This window comes from Mastomys coucha, unplaced genomic scaffold (genome assembly GCF_008632895.1).
Source record: "Mastomys coucha isolate ucsf_1 unplaced genomic scaffold, UCSF_Mcou_1 pScaffold21, whole genome shotgun sequence".
In the NCBI taxonomy this organism is placed as follows: Eukaryota; Metazoa; Chordata; class Mammalia; order Rodentia; family Muridae; genus Mastomys; species Mastomys coucha.
Window position 1 is genome coordinate 54,646,345 of NW_022196904.1, and position 20,581 is coordinate 54,666,925.

The following is a 20,581-nucleotide window of genomic DNA, read 5'->3' on the forward strand; positions in this document are numbered from 1 at the left end:
TTACAGAGCTTTTCAATTTTATGAGGTCCCATTTGTCAATTGTTGCTCTTAAAGCATAGGCCATTGGTGTTCTGTTCAGGAAAATTTCCCCTGTGCCTATGTGCTCCAGGCTCTTCCCCACTTTCTCTTCTATTATATCCAGTGCATCTGGTTTTATGTGGAGGTCCTTGATCACTTGGATATGAGCTTTGTACAAGGAGATAAGAATGGATTGATTTGCATTCTTCTTCATGCTAACTGCCAGTTGAGCCAGCACCATTTGTTGAAAATACTGTGTTTTTTCCATTGGATGGTTTTAACACCTTTGTCAAAGATCAAGTGATAGGTGTGTGGGTTCATTTCTGGGTCTTCAATTCTATTCCATTGATCTACTTGCCTGTCTCTGTACCAATTCCATGCAGTTTTTTTTTTTTCTCTGTGTAGCCCTGACTGTCATGGAACTCACTCTGTAGACCAGGCTGGCCTCGAACTCAGAAATCCACCTGACTCTGCCTCCCAAGTGCTGGGATTAAAGGCATGTGCCACCAGTGCCTAGCTTCCATGCAGTTTTTTTTTTTTTTTTAATCACTATTGTTCTATAGTATAGCTTGGGGTCAGGGATGGTGATTCCCCCAGAAGTTCTTTTATTGTTGATAATAGTTTTTGCTATCCTGGGTTTTTTGTTATTACAAATGAATTTGGGAATTGATCTTTTTAAGTCTGTGAAGAACTGAGTTGGAATTTTGATGGGGATTGCATTGAATCTGTAGATTGCTTTTGGTAAGATGGCCATTTTTACTATATTAGTCCTACCAGTCCAGGAATATGGGAGATCTTCCCATCTTCTGAGGACTTCTTTGCATCTTTGGTCTTTTTAACACATCTCCAAATGTGCAGATGTGTCCTCTCCTTGGGTGCTCAAACAGACCAACCTAGTGCTCTCAGGCTACATTTTGGGGTCTTGGGCAGATATTCTTTCCTCTGAGTTGCTCTGCATAACCAGCCTTGTGGAACTGGGCTTTGTTTTGGATTGTCCTGTCCCCTTTAAAGCTTACTTTCTTTCTTTTTTTTCTTCTATTGGATATTTTCTTTATTTACATTTCAAATGTTATCCCCTTTACCTGTTTCTCCTCTGGAAGCCCCCTATCCCATCCCCTCTCCCCCTGCTGCTATGAGGGGACTCCCTCACCTACTCACTGACTCCTGCTTCCCTGCCTTGACATTCCCCTACACTGGGGCATCAAGCCTTCACAGGTCCAAGGGACTCTCCTCCCATTGATGCCTGACAAGGCTATCCTCTGCTACATATGTGGCTGGAGCCATGAGTCCCTCCATGTGTCCTCTTTGGTTGGTGGTTTAGTCCCTGGGATCTCTGAGGGGGGGTCTGATAGGTTGATATTGTTGTTCTTCCTATGGGTTACAAACCCCTTCAGCTTCTTCCGTCCTTTCTCTAACTCCTCCATTGGGGACCCCGAGCTCAGTCCAATGGTTGGCTTTGAGCATCATCCTCTATTTGTCAGGCTCTGGCAGAGCCTCTCAGGAGACAGCTAAGCTATATCAGGCTCCTGTCAGCAAGCACTTCTTGGCATTCACATTAGTGTCTGGGTTTGGTTAATGTATATGGGATGGATCTCCAGGTAGGATGGTCTCTGGATGGCCTTTCCTTCAGTCTCTGCTCTACACTTTGTCTTCATATTTCTCCCATGAGTATTTTGTTTACCCTTCTAAGAAGGACTGAAGCATCTACACTTTAGTCTTCCTTCTTCTTGTGAAGCTTACTTTCTACTACCCCTTTGAGAACAGCAGTTGGAGGCTTAGCCTTCCTCCCATGACATTTGACAGACCCACTTCCCAACACCTTCTCCTTGGCCTGACTCACTGTGTGAGGTCTGGCTACTTCCTCAAGATACATGTTGGTGCTGGTACAGCTCACTCCCTTTTTATGCAGGCTTGCTGAAGTGACTGTGTGTTGTTACAATTGCCCCTCAGTATCCACCGTTTACAAGGGATGAGGGAATGGGCTTGGGAACCCTGAGAATGCCAAGATCTGCCCATGATTAAGTTCTTTGAAGAAAGGATGCAACATTTGCATAGACTCCTTCCTCACAGACTTTCCTGTATTTCTAGCCAGCTTGTCAGACTTAAAATCATGAAAATGCTGTAGTTTAACACAGCGTTGTTAAACAAATACTGACAAGAAAAATCAATATGTGCTCAGGACAGATACAATTTTTTTTTTTCAAACCAACCCCTAATGCTCACCCTGCCCTTGTGCCTCTGGTGCTGAAAATCAAACCCAGAGCCTTCCCATACTACAGAAGCATTCTACTATGGAGCTAAATCCCCAGACCTCTTTCCAGATTCTTCAATTCCTGGTTAGATCTCAAATGTGAAACCAGTAACCCGGACAGCAACTGTGTATTCCAGTCACTGCTGTCTGTACTTTCTACATATGTACATATGTACTATCTACTATGCATCATTTGTACTGTAGATGCTGTCTAGAGCCACACCGTATCTGTGACCTGCTCTCTATTCTCCCCACCAGAGAACAACAAAGATCTGTACTGTGGTGATTTCCACTCATGATAACTTCTCTTATAACGAGCAGAGGGCTGCTTTTCCCCAGCACATCAATACCACACTGTGGCTCCTTCCTTAGACTCTGCTGTGATCACAGGTGAGGGCTGTGTTCACTCCCCTCCTTAGGCTTCCTGCCCTTCAGTCTAGATAATGTGATTCCACAGGCCAGGATATGGAGGGCTGGGAACCAGAGACTTCTATTTATGACTGCTCATTTGTTGCTACACAGTCTTGACTTTTTTTTTTTCTTTTCAGAATCTACATCCTATACTCAGCCAAGAAATCAGTAGTATTTACTTTTTCAGAAGGTACTTTGCTTCCAAACTCATCAAAGGCATTCCCACATCCTATATCTCTGTCTTCCAATACAAGCCTCTGGGCTGTAGAAGAATCTGTTAAAGTGTGCTCTGCCGGCTAATTTCCTCATGCTCTTAGATCCCAACAGTAAGTATGCCGCAGAGCATCAAGACATGGTTGAGATTTGCATTTCTCTTCAGATGTCCTGAATCTCTCTAGAGAAGGAACAGAGGTGGAAGCTGCCATACAGACTCTAGGCCAGCAGTCTTGACTCACAGGTTGAGATGGGTCACATATCAGACATCCTGCATATCAAGTATTTATGACTCATAACAGTAGCAAACGTACAGTTATGAAGTAGCATCGGAACAATGCTGTGGCCCTGGGTCACCACAACATGAGGAACTACAGTAAAGGGTTCCAGCATTACTCTACTACTCTAGGTGATTCGCCTGAGGCCTTGCCACACAGGGCACATTAATTGAGACAGACTTGAGTCTGCCTGCTGGATTGCAGTCCTTCGGACTATACAGGGATGAAGGATGGGGTGAAGAAGAGAGGCCCAGTGTCACGCATTAAGGAAGGCGAAGCCCAGAGAGACTGATGCTAGCTGTAACTCTGGGGTAGGGGAGATGGTCTACCAACTCCACAGAACCAAGATATGTTTTTGTTAGTCAAAATTTACATAGTCAGCATGGGAATGAAAGAAAAATTTTCTGTTGCTTGTAAATTATTAAACTCCCTGGGAGCTCTGGGGGTACTGGTTAGTTCATATTGATGTTCCTTCTATGGAGCTGCAAATCCCTTCAACTCCTTGGGTCCTTTCTCTAGCTCCTCCATTGGGGACCCTGTGCTCAGTCCAATGGTTGGCTGCGAGCCTCCACCTCTGTATTTGTCAGGCACTGGTAGAGACTCTCAGGAGACAGCTATAACAGGCTTCTGTCAGCAAGCACTTGTTGGCATCCACAATAGTGTCTGGGTTTGGTGACTGCATATGGAATGGATCCTCAGGTGGGGCAGTCTCTGGATGGTCATTCCTTCAGTCTCTGCTTCACACTTAGTCTCTGTAGCTCCTTCCATGGGTATTTTGTTCTCCCTTCTAAGAAGGACCGAAGTATCCACACTTTGGTCTTCCTTCTTCTTGAGTTTCATGTGCTTTGTGAATTGTATCTTGGGTATTTCACGCTTCTGGGCTAATATCCACTTCTCAGTGAGTGCATACTATGTGTGTTCATCCTTCCCAGTATATAACGCAAAATGTCTATGTTCTTCACTATATAAAAAGGGGTCTGTGCTATTTTAAGAAGTAAGTAATGCTGACTATCAATCTGGCCTGCAGTTTTCCAATGTCTTGCAGGAAATTTAGTCTGGTTAATGACTCCTGCCCTGCAGAGAGCGGCAGCAAGCCTGCAATTCATGAATACAGCCACTAAGTGGTGATAGGTAGCATAGCCTTGTGGTCCAAAATACACCTGCTACCTACCTACTTTGGTTTCTTTCCCCAGAGAAAGGGACAGAAATTTCAAGCGTCCCTCAAAGGCCATGCTAAAGCATGCTCTCCTGCTTGGCACTAGTGGACATTAACGGAACCTTTGGGGAGGCAGCAATGCCTAGTGGAAAGTCTTCATGTGATTGAGGAAGTACCTGGAGGGAGATTTGATCCCTGATCCTTTTCCATAGCTCTTCTGCCACTCCTGACCAAATGAGCAGCTTCTTTTGTTATGCTGAAATATTGTAAATCTTTTATCCTCCAAAGGGTTAAGCCCTGAAGCTATGAATCATAAAAGACAAATAATCTGATATTGGGTATTGTACAGATAGATCGAATATTGGATAACAAACTGGATACTTTTCCTGTTGTTCTTTTAGCCACTAATTTTTTATCCAGAGACAGCTGGCATCTTATTAATTTCTTGTGGTCTTCTGAAAGAGGCTTACAGTTGAATGCAGGCATCTACTGAGTTAACCTTTACTCTCTCCTCCCTTTTACTTCAGTCTTACTGTGTACTTCAGGGTTGTCTTGAACTAAATCCTCCTGCCTCAGCCTCCCAAGTATTGAGATTACAGGTGTGCATCACCATGTTCAGCTTCCTTTTCCTTTAATCACATACGTGAACACACATCTCTGCTCCTTGGTCTTTGACTTAACAATATGTCCCAGACCTGAGCCTAGCAGAGTTGTCATCAAAGAGACCAGAAAGACTTCATCCAGCAACTGATGGGAACAGATGAAGAGTCTCATAGCCAAACATCAGGAGGAGCTTGGGATGTCCTGTGGAGGAGGGGAAGGAAGGATTGGAGGAACCAGATGGGTCAGGGACACCATAAGAACATGGGCCACAGAATCATCTGACTGGGGATCATGGGGGCTGGCAGAGATCAAGGAGCCTGTAAGAGTCTATCCTAGGCTCTTTGCATACATGCTGTGGTTGTTAGCTTGGTGTTCTTGTGAGAATTCTAACAGTGGGAGTAAGGGCCTTCCCTGACTTTTTGCTTACTTGTGGGACCCTTTTCTTCTACTGAGTGGCTTCATCCAGCCTTGATGAGATAGTATGTGCCTGTTATTGTAGTGTGTTATGCAGTGTTCTGTTTATGTGGGAGGCCCACTTTTTTTCTGAGAGGAGGTGAAATGGGGAAGGGGTGAGTTTGGGGAGAGGGGAGATGTGTTTGATGGAGAGATCAGAGAGAGGGGAAACAGTGATCAGGATTTAATATATGAGGGAATAAAAAAAAATACATCCCAGAGACTGTCCTATGTCACTCTGCCATAGGGTCCTTCCTTCCCTTCTAACAGCATGTGATTTCAGTGTTCAGATATTCCTGGTGCGCATAGCTGTCCCCAATTCATGGGCACTAAGACTGCTGATAGTCTCTTATTTGATAGTGACTATACTCCCAGCCCCTTTGCACATGAATACTATTCCTGTAGAAATGCACATGGAGATAGAAGTAGGTTAAATGGCTTTCTATAGTTTAGATGACAAGCCTTCCAAAGCCCCGGGTGTTAAATATTTGTTCTCCAGTCTGGCACTGTGAGGAGGTGGGGTTTAGAGGGAGGCAGTTAGATCATTAGAGGTGTGTCCTTCAAGGTGGACTGTAGGTCCTCTAGTGAGCAGCTTCTTCTTCAGTGCACTCCCTGCCGTGGTGTTCTATCTCAGCAGAGGTCAGGACCAAGGTCAACTGACCAGTGGACTGGAGCCTCGGAGATTGAGCCTAAGTAAACATCCCCTTTAAGAAGCTCCTTTCACAGGTATTTGTTAGAAAAAGCTGAGGAGTGCCAAATAATAGGCATGTGTGGTTTTAATAAGAGTGGTTGGATTTCCTTCCATAGATGTTGGGCAGTTCATACTCCTGTGGGCTGTGAGGAGGTCTGCCTGCGTTCCCTTGACTTCTGAAACATACTGTGCTATATTAGTGTAGCTACGGTTTGCTTTTCTTTTTTGTTTTTTCTTTTGTGAAGCTGGGGATTGATGCCAGGGTCTCATGTACTCTACAAAGGTGTCCCATTGTGGAGCCACACTCCCAGCTCACATGGGTTTAGTAGTTGTTTGTAAGCTGGTGGGATGGCTCAGCAGTTAGAGGTGTCTGCAGCCAAGCTTGATGACCTGAATTTAATCCCTGGCACCACATGGTGGAAGGAGAGAACCAAGAGAGTTGGTTCTCCTGAGAACCAACTCAGAGTTGTAATGACCCCCCGCCCCCCGCCCCACACGCACGCACTCGCACACCCTGAAAGGGTAATAAAGTGCTAAGAGATTTGTATTTCCTTTTCTGTGAATTGCCTATTTTATTTTTTAATTCAGTCAAGGCCCGGGTAGGTAGGTGGAGGGCTTGCTGGTGTGCAGAGCAGACGGACACATCTTGACCTCACACTTAACACTCAGTACTATGGAACCATTTTTCATTTAGAGCAAAGCTTGGCTTGAACTTTTTGTTAGCGGGGTCAATAGAATGATGGACAACAAGCAGGAAGGTACACTCAGCTCTAGGAGGAGGAAGAATGGCTCTAGGATGGGCCTTTTTGGTTCCTGGGCTGCCAAACCTGCTCTGCTATGACTGGTGAGTTGGGGACAGGAGGTGGGGCTGTGGGGTGGGGGGTGGGGATGGAGGGTGAAAGAGAGGAGGCAGACAGGTCACAGGCCCAGAAAGTCCTTACTAGATCTGCCCCTGCATCCAGCTTTTCTCCAGGCCCTTCTCAGGGTCTCCTCTGTCAGGAAGTGCTTTTCTCACCCCACCCCACCCCCCTCTTTCTTCAGTGACATTCCTCTGATCTTCTGGCACCTGGCCTTCATCTCAATCCAGGACTGAAGGAAGAGTGAGAGAGAGGGAGAACCGAGGCCAATTGGAAGGAAGCATTTGGGGGCTGAAGTGGAGCCCTTACCCATTAAAACAGAGCACCCTGTATGCCTTAAACCTGCAAGTTGCCACAAATGCATAGGACAGAGTGAAAGGTCAAAGGTGACAACAAAACCCAACGTTCAAGAATTTCAAGAGGTTTGTTTCTATTGAGGGGTAGCCAGTTGACTCTCTTTGGGGGTATTAGAGGTTAGGGGGCCTCTCCATTCTGGACATCCTAGGCAACACAGGTATCAGAGACTCGGTGGTTATCAGGGACCTGGTGAGAAGACGTTGTTGCCAGTAGGCCTCTGGGGATCAACAGTGGGGAAGCAGGACGAGGCTTGTCCCGCAGGAAAGGCTTTCTGAGGCCACAATACCCTAGAGATTCAAGGGATTCAGGCCAGGGCTCCGCATAGAGTGGAACTGGCAGAGCAGGGCGCGGTCGCCGCAGCCCCTCAGCGCCGCACGCTCTCCGGAGCCCGCCAGGGGGCAGCGCGGCGTTAGGGGCAGGGTGCGGGTACCGGCAGCATCGCTTTCACCTGTTCTGCCTGTCCAGGAGCAGACTATTCAGGCTCCCCAACTGGCTGGTCCCAGCTCACTCCCGGGAACCTGTGTGCTCCCCAAGGCGCCACCGCGACTCGCGGAGCCGGCCTCAGCCCGTATCCCAAGGACCCAGGTCCCAGGTGGGCTCGTCCGCTGTCCCCGCGCCGCGCCCGGAGGCGCCGCGCTCGGCGCCGAAGCATCTTTGTCTGTGCTCTGCGCGGCCGCGCGGTCTTGAATCCCTTGATTCCCTAAGGTCTCTTTAGAAAGCGTTTCCATCCCGCGTGGCCGGGCGCAGGAGGAGCGGGGGCGGTCGGTGTGGCGGCAGATAGGGCGGTGCGGGTGCGGGTGCGGGTGCTCCCGGGCCGCGCCGCGTGCGCCCGGTAGAGGCGGCCCTGCGTGCCGTGCGCGGCGTCCGGGGCGCGCCCGCCGCTATCCAGCTTCCCGGGCTCATTAGCAGTCTCCGTGTGCGGCTCGGCGCGGGCTCACAAAGAGCTGCGGCGGCGCCCGGCTCTCGGCCTCGCCGACCCAGTCGGGGGCGGCGGCGCATCGCGCAACCCGCGCGGGCGCAGGTAAGCGGGGCCCGGGGCGCCAGAGTCGCCGCAGCAGCAGCCTGGGTTGCTCGGTTCCGCGTGGGGGGTGAGCTGGGACGCAGTGGGGGGCGCGGATGCTGTGGTCCCAGCGCTCCCTTTCGGACCTTGTGGGGCTCTGGAGCGGCAGAGGGGCATCATCCACAGAGCGGGCCACCGCTGGGACCTGGGGGTGCTACGGACCAGCGCCCCCCTCTCTCTCCGGACCCACAGACCTTCCCAGCCACTGACCAACGGCCGGGCGCGGCAGGGATCAGCTGGCGGCTAGGTTATTAGGGGCTTTCGAAGCGGCGGCGAGGGGCTACCTAGTGTGGGCAGAGGAGATGGTCACTCGTCTGGGTCCATCTACACTGGCCAGGCTTCTTGTGCGTTCCTGGGTGGGTGGGGGGGTTCCAGTGGGGAGCTGCTTGGCACTGATAACAAGTCCCGATGCTGGGCGGCAACTCGGGAGTTTGGGGTCGCTGCTGGGTTCGCTGCTTCCAGGCAACCAGTCTTTGATCTGTACCCCCCCCTCCCCTTTCCCTTTATAATGAGGCCCGGGGGAGAAACTCAGTTAAAAATTCCACACCCCGTATTCTCTGGGGGGATGAGGCAGGGGCATGCCCCTCACCCTGGCTACTTCCTCTAGGCAGGCAGAGCCTGGCAAGTGGACTTGGGTATGGAGGATGAAGGGGAACATTGATCCCAGCTTTTCCAAGCCTTGTTTTCACACGGGGCAGTATGGGCAGCAGGCCTCTATATGCCAAAGCTGTGGGTGAACTTCCCCTGAGTGCGGAAGGGATAGGAGCAGGTATCAATGGGGCCCTGCAAGGGCTTGTCCTGGCTGTAGGTACCTTAAATAAAGCCTGCTAAGTCTTAACTTAGAATTTAGTTATAGAAGACTTTTAATTTTTTAATATCTATCTGTTTGTATGTGACTTGACAGAGGCCAAACTTAAATCCGAATTTAAATAGAGCCAGCTCACTCAGGCCTTGTGCAGGGTCAAGTTCTTAAACCTTGCTTATTGCTCTTGGCCTTTCTTTATCTCTGGGCTGGTTTGTCCCTGGCTTCTTAGACCCCTTCTTCCTTTATGGATATGGATTTGAGAAAGGACAGTGGTTTCAGAAACAAAGACCCACAAGCTTTTAGGGTCCAAGTGAACAACTTTTTCTGAAGTATGGATCTGCAGGTGCCAAGAACCAATGGGCAGTCTTCCTTTGGGGGAGGATCCCTCCAAAGAGGTAAGGCCAGGGCTTTCCTGATCAGCAGCGGCCTGAAGCAGGGGACTCAGGTCAGAGTGGCTGGGTGACTTTGTCCTGCACTCTGATTGCTGGGTAGTCATAGTGTGCTGCAGAGGGTCTCTTGAGCGTTGGAGCTCTGGGGACAGAGGGTGAGTGACACAGATGTGGAACCTGCAGGGACTCCAGGCCACGTGGAAGGCATTAGTGGATCAGTGGAACTGGCTATGAGCTGGAGGTGCCAACATCTCTCCTTCCAGGACACCATCAAGTCCTTGTCTGCTTGCCCTTGGGGACAGTTTCTGAGCTGGGTGTAGCCATGGGCCACCCCCCCCCAACCCCCAGCTTTTCTCATCTTTCAGGTGTCAGGCAGCAGGTAGACTCACTCCACTGCTGCTTTTCCGTGTCTAGGGTGCTGGACTTCACTGAATCAGATGGTCTGTGAGTGGGTGTGAGCAGGAGTCTTCCTGCTGGGAGGAGCTGACATTGAGGACCATTATCTTCTGCTTGTCTTCCTCTTTCACTTGGGAGGCAACTCCAGATGAAGTGGTAGCTTGTTAACTAGCTCACATAACCATCCCTCAGATAGTTCTACACCCTTCTGTTTCTTTCTTTCTTTCTTTCTTTCTTTCTTTCTTTCTTTCTTTCTTTCTTTCTTCTTTTTTGAATAAAATATTAGTTTCACAGTAATAATTGGTAGGGATGGTTTGTGAAGTGGAGGTGCATAAATATCCAATTTGCCAACTGAGCTAAGAAATGCCAGATAAAAATAAAAGATAATTGTAAAAGACACCAGTCACACCCCTGGAGGCTGAGGGGGAGTGTTAAAACACCTTGACTTTTCCTAGACAAAACTGAGGAGCTCAGAGGAAAACCACGTTTGATAGTGAGCCTAGCATCTACCAGGCTTTGTTTAGGTTGGGCACTGGTCACTGAGCCCCGCTGGAGAGGCAGAGTGGGATAGGACTTGACCACAGAGGAATCCTCTAGACTTCAATTTACTGCTGCATCTTTGTCTGTCCTTGGCTCTCATGTGGTTCAACAGGTGAGGGTCTCCACAGATACCACAGCAGGTCTTTCCGATCCTAGGAACAGATGGATGTGGACGTTCTGAACAGCTTCACTGGCCTGGAGGGCCTCCCAAAGTAAATGGCAGATACCTACATATCCTGCCCTATAGCCTGTGCCCTTGGTATGGCAGCAGCCTGGGCCATATGCCCTCTTTTCCTGCTCCTGGCTCCTCGTCTTGCTGGTGATGAGGATGAGAGGCAGGTAAGCCACTGGTGGGGGGTAGTGTGGCTGCTGGTTGGCAGGCAGGCATTTCTGACATAGGTTAGACTTGGGATGATGGCCCAGGCGGCAGGCGCCAGAGGGGTGCTTACTCATTCCCTTGGAGGATGATTAGGTGACAGCTCTCAGGGGGGCTTCTCTCCTCCAACTCCTCCTCTCCTATGCCCCACCCACCAGCTGGGCCAGGGCCAGCAGGAGTCTCCAAGCAGCCTGCTGGCTGAGTCAGCATCATGGGCAATCACTGGCTTCTCGCCTCTCCTGCAGCTGGTCCTCACTCTGTCCCTGTCCGGACATTCAAGAGAGCCCTAAGAGGACAGCACCCTCAAGGTCATACTGTCAGGCTATGTGAAACTTCACTCACTGGTGGGTAAGATGGGTAGCCCCATCTGAGTAGGTTAGGCTTGATTGTGGTTTTGTAACAGTTTTTGTGTGTGTGTGTGTGTGTGTGTGTGTGTGTGGCGGGGACACACACATGCTGCAGAGTAAGAGGTCAGAGGACAGTTTTTGGGAGCTAATGCTCTGCTTCTGTCATATATATGGGTTCTGGGGATTGAACTCAGCTCATCAGGCTTTGAAGCAAATGCCTTTACTCACTGAGAAAGCTTACTGGTCCTGGGTTACGCTTTGTGTGCGTGCTGAGGTTTCCTAGAGTTGAACTTTGAGAGTGGTCCTCCTCAGTCAATTGGGGCAATGCTAGGCTGTCTCGATTTCCTAAGTGGTCAATGATTCCCCATTGCCCACTCCACACCTCCATCCTCGGCCTGATCTCCGTAGCTCGCTCTCCTTAAGCAGGATCCCTCAAGGCTGCCCAGCTCCTGGCAGACAGCCCCTGCTTAATTTGCCCTTGTTTTACCACCTACTCTGTCACAGTCTTCCACCTTGGCCCAAGTTGTTGTGTCCATCCTTGATAACGCCAGCTAAGGTGAACTCTTTCCCTCTCATCCCTTGACCTCAAGTCGTTAGGCTTGCTCATAACTCAGAGCATGAGCACCTGCTTTGTGGCCCCCCTCAGATGCCTCCTTGGCTTGTTCTATGATCTATTCCACTGTCTGTATACCAGCTCCCTGACCCTCCCCACCCCCATGCGTCGGCTCCACTTCCTTATTGTTAATGCAGCTTGTGTCTCTCCTCAGCACCTAATACCAGGGCTTACTTGCATATACAGTACTCATTGTTTCTCGTCTGTCTCTTACTACTTACATGTAAAGACTGTTCTGTATCCCTAGCATCTAGAATTGCGCCTGGCACGAGGCAGATCCTCGGTGCTATTGTGAGATGAATGGATGCCAGAACCCCAAGGGCATCGTTATCTTTGCCTTTCCCTATAACTAGGACTGGAACCAAACTGTCTTCATATTTGGATCCTGAAACCTAGTGCAGGATCTTGAGGTCAGTGACAGACAGGGCAGAGCCACCGTACTGGACCCTGCTAGCCTGCTTTTTATGGAGACTAGAAGGGAGTGTGGTGGTGAGGCTAATCCAGCTCATATAATGGGCCTTCTGGCTCCCCACTGAAGGTCCTTTTGAATTTTTATTGGCTTAGATTGTCTGCAGTCAGGCACACCACCACCCCCATCCCCTGCTCCCAGCAGAATTTCTTGCTCTCTTATAGGTGCCTCCACAGCAAGGTACTGGGAGTCAGGTCCACTTGCTCAGGTCTCCTCCTCTCCCATCTTCCTTTTCTTTTTTCTCTAATACTTTATTCTGTTTCCCATCGTTCTTTGTAACATTTTAGCATGCTCACATGTGTGTGTGTGTGCGCGCACGCGCACACTTAGATACATGTACGTGGAGGTTAGAAGACAACTTGGTAAGGCCTTTCTTTCTGCCTGGGTTGCTTAGTGTCAAGTGCCTTGGTTTTCTGAGCCGCCTTTCAGACCTTCTCTCCCTTGCTGGATGTTTCCAAACCTGTCTTGTATGCTGTCAGATCCAGTGTCTCAAGGGTGCTCAGTTTTTGCCAGCTCTCCCTGCTGGACGCCTTTTCTTGCCTGACTCTACTGCCTATGTGCTGACCTCTAGGCTGCCCTGGTTTCCTGAGGAAATGGGGGTAGGAAGAGAGGATCGGCTCTAGAATAACAAGAGCTTGACTCCGGCCTGTCCACGCCTCTTTCCCTGGGGCAGTGTGCAAGTTTTTGGCCTTGGAGCCTTTCTCTCTCTGTCTAAGATTGTTTTGAGGCATGAATGGAAACCAATATTGAGTTGATGCAAGCTTCTGTTGGGATAGCAATGGCTTCATGGCATGCCTCTGTGGCTTCAAGCCAATTGTGGCTTTTTCCTCTTAGATTGGGGAGGCAAGGTTTGTGAGTTTCAATGGTAGCCCACTACGAGAGCCTAGCATAGATGCTTTCTGAACTCTGAAGTGTTAATCCAAAGTAAGACACATCTGTTGTTTTGTGATTGAGAGATCAGACGAGAAAGATAAAAGTATGTGGTTGAGATGCCCGACTTGACTGACTACAGAAGTGTTTTCTAGACGCTGAAGCACTCCAGCATCTGAAGGTAGTTTGATGAAGAAGCCAGCAGAAGTGAGTCTGAATGGAACAGCTCTGCGTGCAGAGCATTGGTTTTAAATGGTTTTCTTTCTCACTGGAAGTGCCTGGTCTTGCCGTAATTTGTAGATGAGAAGCTGAGGACCTGGAAACTGGAGCAGGTGTGGGCACATCTCCCTTCCCTTGTTCTTTGGGATGGAGAGGGTCATTTCCTGGGATTTATAAACTGGGCGATTCTGACTAGGGCTTGGGACCCTTCCCTATCCCCAGGGCACACAGGGTTAGTTTGCAGTATGTGTTTGAAGAATCTGTTGCCTGATGGACTTCCAGTCCCATAGAGATTAGGAAGAGGGCTGGGAGCATCAGAACAGCTGCCGTTGGCAGGATGCTAGGGGTTTTCCATTTTATGCTTGAAGTGAGCATGGACTCAGCATCTCTGGTCTCAGAATCAATGGCAGAGGGCATGCTTGGTTTGGGACCACTCAGCCACTTCTGAGTAAACCTAAATTAGTAAATGGCAGTCAGGAGTGTGAGGCTGGCCTTCAGAATCCTCAGGTGATGTGAGCACATACATATGTGTGTGTGTGTGTGTTTATGTGTGCATGTGCTTTATTTTTGTTTCATTTGTTTGGTTTTACATTCCTGGAATTGATTCCCAGCAAGGGAACGCTAAATATGAATGACTCTGAACCATTGTGTGCATTGTTAATTTAAAAACATATATAGTTTATGGCATTCCCCAGTTGGTTTGATTAGCAATTTTCTTGAGGAATTTATTGTTTCCCAAACAGGAGAGCCATCAATTGAGTGAGTGCGTGCATTTAGGGATGATGGATTTCTCAGGTCTCTCTGACAGCAAGCGTGCACGTTGTTCACATAAAACACAGTTTCTGGGTCTTTCGGTGTAGTAAGTGAGCCATGTGCTGTAACATCTGTCCGTATGATCCGGAGCTGCTGACAGCTGTCACGGGTTGGGCAGAGCGGAGTAGGACGTGTGAAGAATCAGAGGCTCAGGAGAGTGGGCGTGGCCTGCCATCTTCCCTCCAGGGTGACTAGGCTTGTCCTGAGAAGGGCGCACAAACATCTGCGCTGCTCTCTTCACCACCCTGAGTGACAGTGAGGATAAAGAGGAATCTGGATGGGTGGATATGTTTGTCAGGCAATGTAGTCATAGGTCAGGGGTGTACATGTACACGTGTGAGCATGTGTGAGCATGTGAGTGTGTGTGAGCATGTGTGTGGTAGACACACACATACACACACACACTCACATACAAGGGAGGGGGAGACATCCTGCCTGCCATGTCTCAGATACCTGGTGCTACCTTGGGTTGTGGCTGGGGACCGTGGTAGCTGCTACCTGACTAATGTGTGGGCTGATTCTGGAGCCCCAGAGGCAGGAGTGAGTCCGTCTTGGTATCTGTTCTCCAGGGAATGGCACTGAGTATGGACAGTTTTCTTAACCCACATCCCTGCTAGATGTCTCACTTTGTGCTAAAGATTCCCCTGGGAATGCTTTCTGCTCTTTGAGTGCCGGGGCACTGCAGCTTGTGTGTGTGTGGGGGGGGGCAGGGGCTGCCATTGGTTCTGGGGCCCTGTCTTTCTGATGTTTTGGGTTGGAAACTGCCAGTCTTGACTTATTCCTGGGCATTAGCAGATTTTAGCTTTGAAATTAATTCCATTTTAGCAAGTACCGATTTCCCCCTTGATCACAGGCAGATCTTTGCTTGATCAGCAGTGGTGAAGGAAGCTGCTATACTTGATTTGCTCTTCCCTGGGGCAGTTCCACCCCCAAATTGCATTGATCCCATGTGGAGGGCTGTTCTGAGGCGGCCTGGACTGGTAACGTTCCCCACCCTTTGCTTTGTGAAGCCATGCCTTTAGTCCGTGTCTATATCATTTGATTTATCCATCATATATGATATTTATATAGAGAAGGAAGTGGGGGAGAGGAAGATTTCTGTGCACTTGAAGAGTAGCCTCTCACCTAGCCATTATCATTCACTGACTGGATACATAGGAACTTCTCTATGCTTAAACTGAGGAGTCAAATGCTTTGCTTTAGTTGCCTCTAAGTCCCTTTGTTGAGGGATCTATTCATCCATCTCTCCATCTGTCCATCCATCCATCTCTCCATCTGTCCATCCATCCATTTCTCCATCTGTCCATCCATCTCTCCATCCATCCATCCATCCATCCATCCATCCATCCATCCATCCATCCAGTGAATATTTTCTGAGTGCTTGCTGAATTTTTCTTCTCTGTTCCCTATGTAGAGCTGTATGAAGTTGGCATGGGGTGGGATGAGGTGGGATGGGAGTGGGGTGGGGGTGGGGGAGGCTGCTGGAGAGTGTTTCATGGTACCAGAGCTCAGCCCTAAATTTAGGGCCAAGGTCTTCCCAGGGATTTACAAACTGGGAGGTGTGAGTGCAGGGGAGTGGGAGGGGGCACCATTCACAGACCTCATTCTAGAGAATGGGCTGGATTTGCCCTTTTAGAGAAGAAGGGCTATCCTTTGTGGGGAATCCAGGGCACAGGGGAGGGACTAGTTTCCTGGCATTGGGATTAGTTAGTCTGTGTTGGTCAGGACCCAGATGGGTGCACGATGTTTATGCTTCCTGACTGACAGGTCTGGCACTGCCTTGAGTGGTCTTGAGGGGTTGGGAACAGAGCAGATCGAGTGATCATAATACTGAGCAAGCTATAGTTGATTTTCTGGAACTGTGCCTCTAGACCTCATAGTAGGATCATGGGTGAATGGCTGTGAGAGGCCTTACAATGGTCAGTCACGTCCACAGGTGAGGTGATGCACAGAGGGATGTAGGGCAGAATAAGGCTCAGTTGGGGTCCTGGGGTCATGTTAAGGTCACCAAGAGGGGTTCTCTGAGGATATAAGAGAAGGTTTGCCAGGATCCCCCTCCATCCCCAGGGTGCTCTGTAGGAGGCCGTGGCTGCTGCATCCCAGCCTCATGAGCATGGATGTTTAATTTCACCCTTTAGAGATTTATAGGCTTGCTAGATTAAATTGCCCCTGCACTTCTACAGGCACGACAAGATCTATGACAAATCATACACCACATTATTAATTTGCTCACACAGAGTTAACCTGTGTAGCTTCGTCTGACTTACCCTAGACTGGGTGCAGACCCTGGGAAATATGTTTCCGGTTGTCTGCTAAGAGAAGGTGGCTCTCGGGACAGACTTGGGGCAGGACGTATCAGCTGAACACCTCTTTGTCTGCACACAGCCAGCCTTGGCCTAGTTAGGACACAGATGATAATTTCCTGGCCTCCCATGGCTTCCTGGTCGCTGCTGCTTCTGGGCTGGCTATGGCCCAGGCTCGGGGCAAGGCGGAGCTGTGGTTGTGGTCAGATATCCTGAGCCCTTCTGCTGGGTGGGAACTGGGTTCCCAGCCTTAACAGCATAGCAGCAGTGAGAGGATGTTTGAGTGCCTCCTTTGTAACCCAGAGACCCGAGGGCAGCAGCTTCCACTTCCTCTTTCCCTTTAGTTTCTCTTTGGGCTGCTCTTCCTCCAGCATGCCAGGCAGCAGCAGTCCAGGCTGCAAAGGTGCCCATCTTTGGAAATGCAGCCAGCCTGTTCTATTCTTTGGGTTAGTGGGGAGGTGTGGGGCCCTGTTCTTTCCCATGAGGTCACAGTGTCCTCATCACCCTCTGGCCTCTTACTCCAGGTACTAGAGCTGGGACTGACCTGCTGACATTTGGAAAACAGGACTTAGAGGGAAGCTGCACTTGGGGTGTGTGTGTGTGTGTGTGTGTGTGCCCTGTGTGCAGACCCTCCTGCCATCTTGATGGTTTTTATTAGACACTTCGGGTTTCTACTGCAGTTCCCACTCGCTGAGTCTCCAGTCCACCTTCTTTGACAGCATGGTGTAGTTAATGTCTCACAGGCCACAGCAGAACTGTTTTATTAACACTGCTACCTTGCTGTGCCCACGCTGGGGTGATTACAGAGAGAACCAAGGCTTTATTCCAGACATGAGCTTTGCTATGCTGACTCGGTCAGCCACTCCTTTGGAACCAGGCAAGAACCACAGAAGTCACACACATCCGTGGAAATGCAAGCAGAACTTATTCTCCGAGTGGCCATCCCTCATTAGGTGGCATCAGCTTTGGTTTCCATGTTGAGGTGGAGGCTCACTTTTGTCCTGTTCACCCAGTTCCCTGCAGTGAGCAGCCTGCCATCATTTGTATTCCTTATTGGAAGTCATCCAAGCGGATATTCACCTGGAATCCTCGACTGATATTCATTTTCTAGAGTTAATGCTAACTGATTGCTCGGACTATACCTATTAGGCCTCAGCACCTTGATTTTTTTCTTTTGCATATGTGTCTTCAGTGGAATACATTTTAACAAATACTTAAAATCCAATGATGCACTGTATAATTTACAAGAAATAAAAGCCAGACAACCACATAGGGAAAGGGATAGAGAAAGTTATATATGCACAGTGCACGAATTCCCTGACACACACACACACACACACACACACACACACACACACACACACACACACACACACGCACACACACGCACACGCACACACACAGTACAATACACAGGCAAAAACTCTGTCCAGCTATTAGGGCAATACAAGGCAAAGCATAGCTGACATAACACCCCACATATGTCAGGCTAGCTCTGATCAGCAGCAGGCAGTGATAGGCATAGGGAGGCTGTGGGGCAACTGGAATTGTTGCCTATTTTGTATAAATTCTCACTGCCGCCTGAGGAAGGTGTCTCATAGTATAAGCTAAAGTTAAACTCACGTGTTCAGCTTCATGAGCAGTATCCCAGCAAATGTGCAGTGTGTGTGAGGGCCCCAAACACTTGGGTGTCCTAACCCCTGTGGCTGTTGCCTTCGGTGTCAGTGATTTACAAACTGGTTAAGGATCTATAAATGAGAGCCTCCTGGATGATCATGGGTAGGCAGGCGTCCATAGCTGCACGGTGATGACCGTCAGCCTGCAGACACACCACGTAACCGTCTGCAGGAGAGAGGATGAGGATGCTGAGTTTAGTTTTCACACAGAATGCAGTGCGGCAAGCGGGGAATGGGGAATCTGCAAGTGTACGTCATGGGGCAGGTGGGTCTTTCCACACGATGTGAGCGAAGTCCTCAGTCCTAGGCTCTGTACCGCATGAGTCAGTTTACATGACATTCAACTTCATCCATGTCAGGTGCAAGTAGAGGCCACACAGGATGGAGATGAACCTCCTTGGGGCTGGTGTGTTCCATGCGTGATATGGAGAACTTTTTGTCCACATACTGTATTTCAATAAAACATTTAAAGTAGGGCAGTGCACTGCTTTGGATTTTCATGGAGAACTTTAGTTGACTGGCTGCTGCCTTATTTTACAGCTGCAGTGACTGGTGCTTACTGTGAGGTTAATTCTTCCATCACAATGAATGCTTATTCATAAACAGACACCAACTGTATTTGAAGACTAGGCAAACCAGGCAGTACATTGAGATCCTTCTAGATTTAGTTGTATGGATATGTAACTTAGATAATGCGAGCTTTTCTTTCTGCATGTAGCAGAAGTTTTGGTTTAGATGGGCATTCCCCAAAGGCCAGCTTCTTTCTAAAGCAAACCAGACCCAATTAACTCAAATGTCAAAGCGTCCGAGTAGTTTTTTTCACTGAGTGGGAATCCAAGAGCTTGAAAAAGTGTAATCAGGTACTTAATGCATGGACAACTCCTAATTGCATGGGACATTGGCTTTCCAGTGACAGTCCTTTTCAGTCAGCCCCATTCTTGCAGTCCAGGGATCATGGGTGGAGGCTCCTTTTAGAACAGAGCCCATCATTCCAGATCCCCAGAGGTGCTGCTCCTCTTTGTATCTCTCCCTGGCATGACCACCCTTCTACCCACAGACTTTGTGTTAGTTTTTTGTTGCTATGACTAAATTCCTGAGATAATCAATGCAATAAGAGGAAAGATCATTTATTTGGGGTCATAGTTTCAAAGGTGTCACTTTGTGTCCCTTGGCCCTGATGCTTTCGGCTTACAGCAAGCAACACGTGGTGGAGGAGCTGTGGTAGATGCCAACTGCCTATGTCCCGGGGACTGGGAGGTAAGGAGAGGAACTGTTGGTATTGGTGATGGTGTATATGAAGTTCCAATTTCTCCTCTAAGAGCATACCTACAGTGTGCTCTTCACACTAGGCCCCAGCTTTTAAAGGTCCTACTAACTCCTAACACTGCCCCAGGCCCTGGAACCAAGCGTAAGCATTCAGGGGACCCTCTCATGTACCCAAACAATAGCAAACTCCTCCCTGCTCTGGACTCTGCCTCAGCCCTGCCTGTTTGTGCTTAGTTCCCGTATACTGGCTGTGAACCCATGAGAGGTCCATGACTATAGAGGATACTCTGGCCAGTCCTGGCCACACTGGTTTTGCAGGCTTGAGCTGACTGGCTGGAAAGAGTACACCTATGGCCAAAGGTCATTGACACCGTTGTGGAGTCCACGGTGGGCTGTTGAAGGCTTTGGTATTGTGTGTCCACCCTGCTCTGAGCCGCTCACCGTGTACGTGCATTTGTTTCCTCCTTAAGGTCCTGTGAAGAAGGCGAAGCTCAGTGGGCTGTTCATGGTCATCCCAAGGTTTTGGGATGGAGGTGCTTCTGTTTGTATGTGTGCACACTTGGTCATGGTAACTCCCACACCACTACTTCTTCCAGGCTACAAGAGTCTGGTGCTATGTCAATCCTGCTCTCTGTAAGGACAGATAAGAAGGTGGGGGTCAAGGTCTAGGGATAGCAGAAGCAGGTAGCAGAGCTTGTTCCAGGACTTGACCTCATGTCATGGGTTCTCATGACCCTCCTCCTTGGCTAGCCTTTCCCAGTCTGGCCCCAGTTCTCCAGGCTCCTCAGACCCAGTAGGTAGTGTGGCTCTGGGTAAGGATGGTAACAAGTGCCATTTCCTGAATGTGAGCCTGTGGTGCTGGGCTTTGTGAATTAACCACTCGGTGGTGTCAGTGCTGGATGAATTCTTAGGAAATGTGCCACCACCCTCTTAGATCTCTGAAGGGTGGCATGTGTCAGTCCTGGTTGTGAATTTCAGGTTCCTGTATAACAATACAAGGGATAATCTCTCACACTTGTTTCAACTGAGCTTCCATAAGTTCTCTCCAGTATTTCCTGCCATCTTGACACTGTGCTGCTGTGAGGGGTCTGGTGATATTGTGACTGTGGTTATTGTGCTGTGCTGTACCTGGTGACATTGAGACTGCAGTG

At 49.2% G+C, this 20,581-nt stretch overlaps 1 protein-coding gene across 8 annotated transcripts in view; it reads left to right on the forward strand.

Moving 5' to 3' along the window:
• The first annotated feature begins 7,683 nt into the window (after nt 1–7,683).
• The window catches only part of Apba2 (amyloid beta precursor protein binding family A member 2), a 227,677-nt gene continuing 214,779 nt past the window's right edge, over nt 7,684–20,581 (forward strand). For 4 of the 8 annotated variants that reach the window (XM_031386877.1, XM_031386883.1, XM_031386879.1 and 1 more), the window contains exon 1: nt 8,068–8,309. The gene's annotated coding sequence lies outside the window, so the exon portion shown is untranslated. Of the gene's footprint in view, nt 7,881–7,915; nt 7,994–8,067; nt 8,310–20,581 lie in introns of those variants that run through there. The other 4 variants (XM_031386875.1, XM_031386881.1, XM_031386876.1 and 1 more) reach the window with 3 other exon arrangements.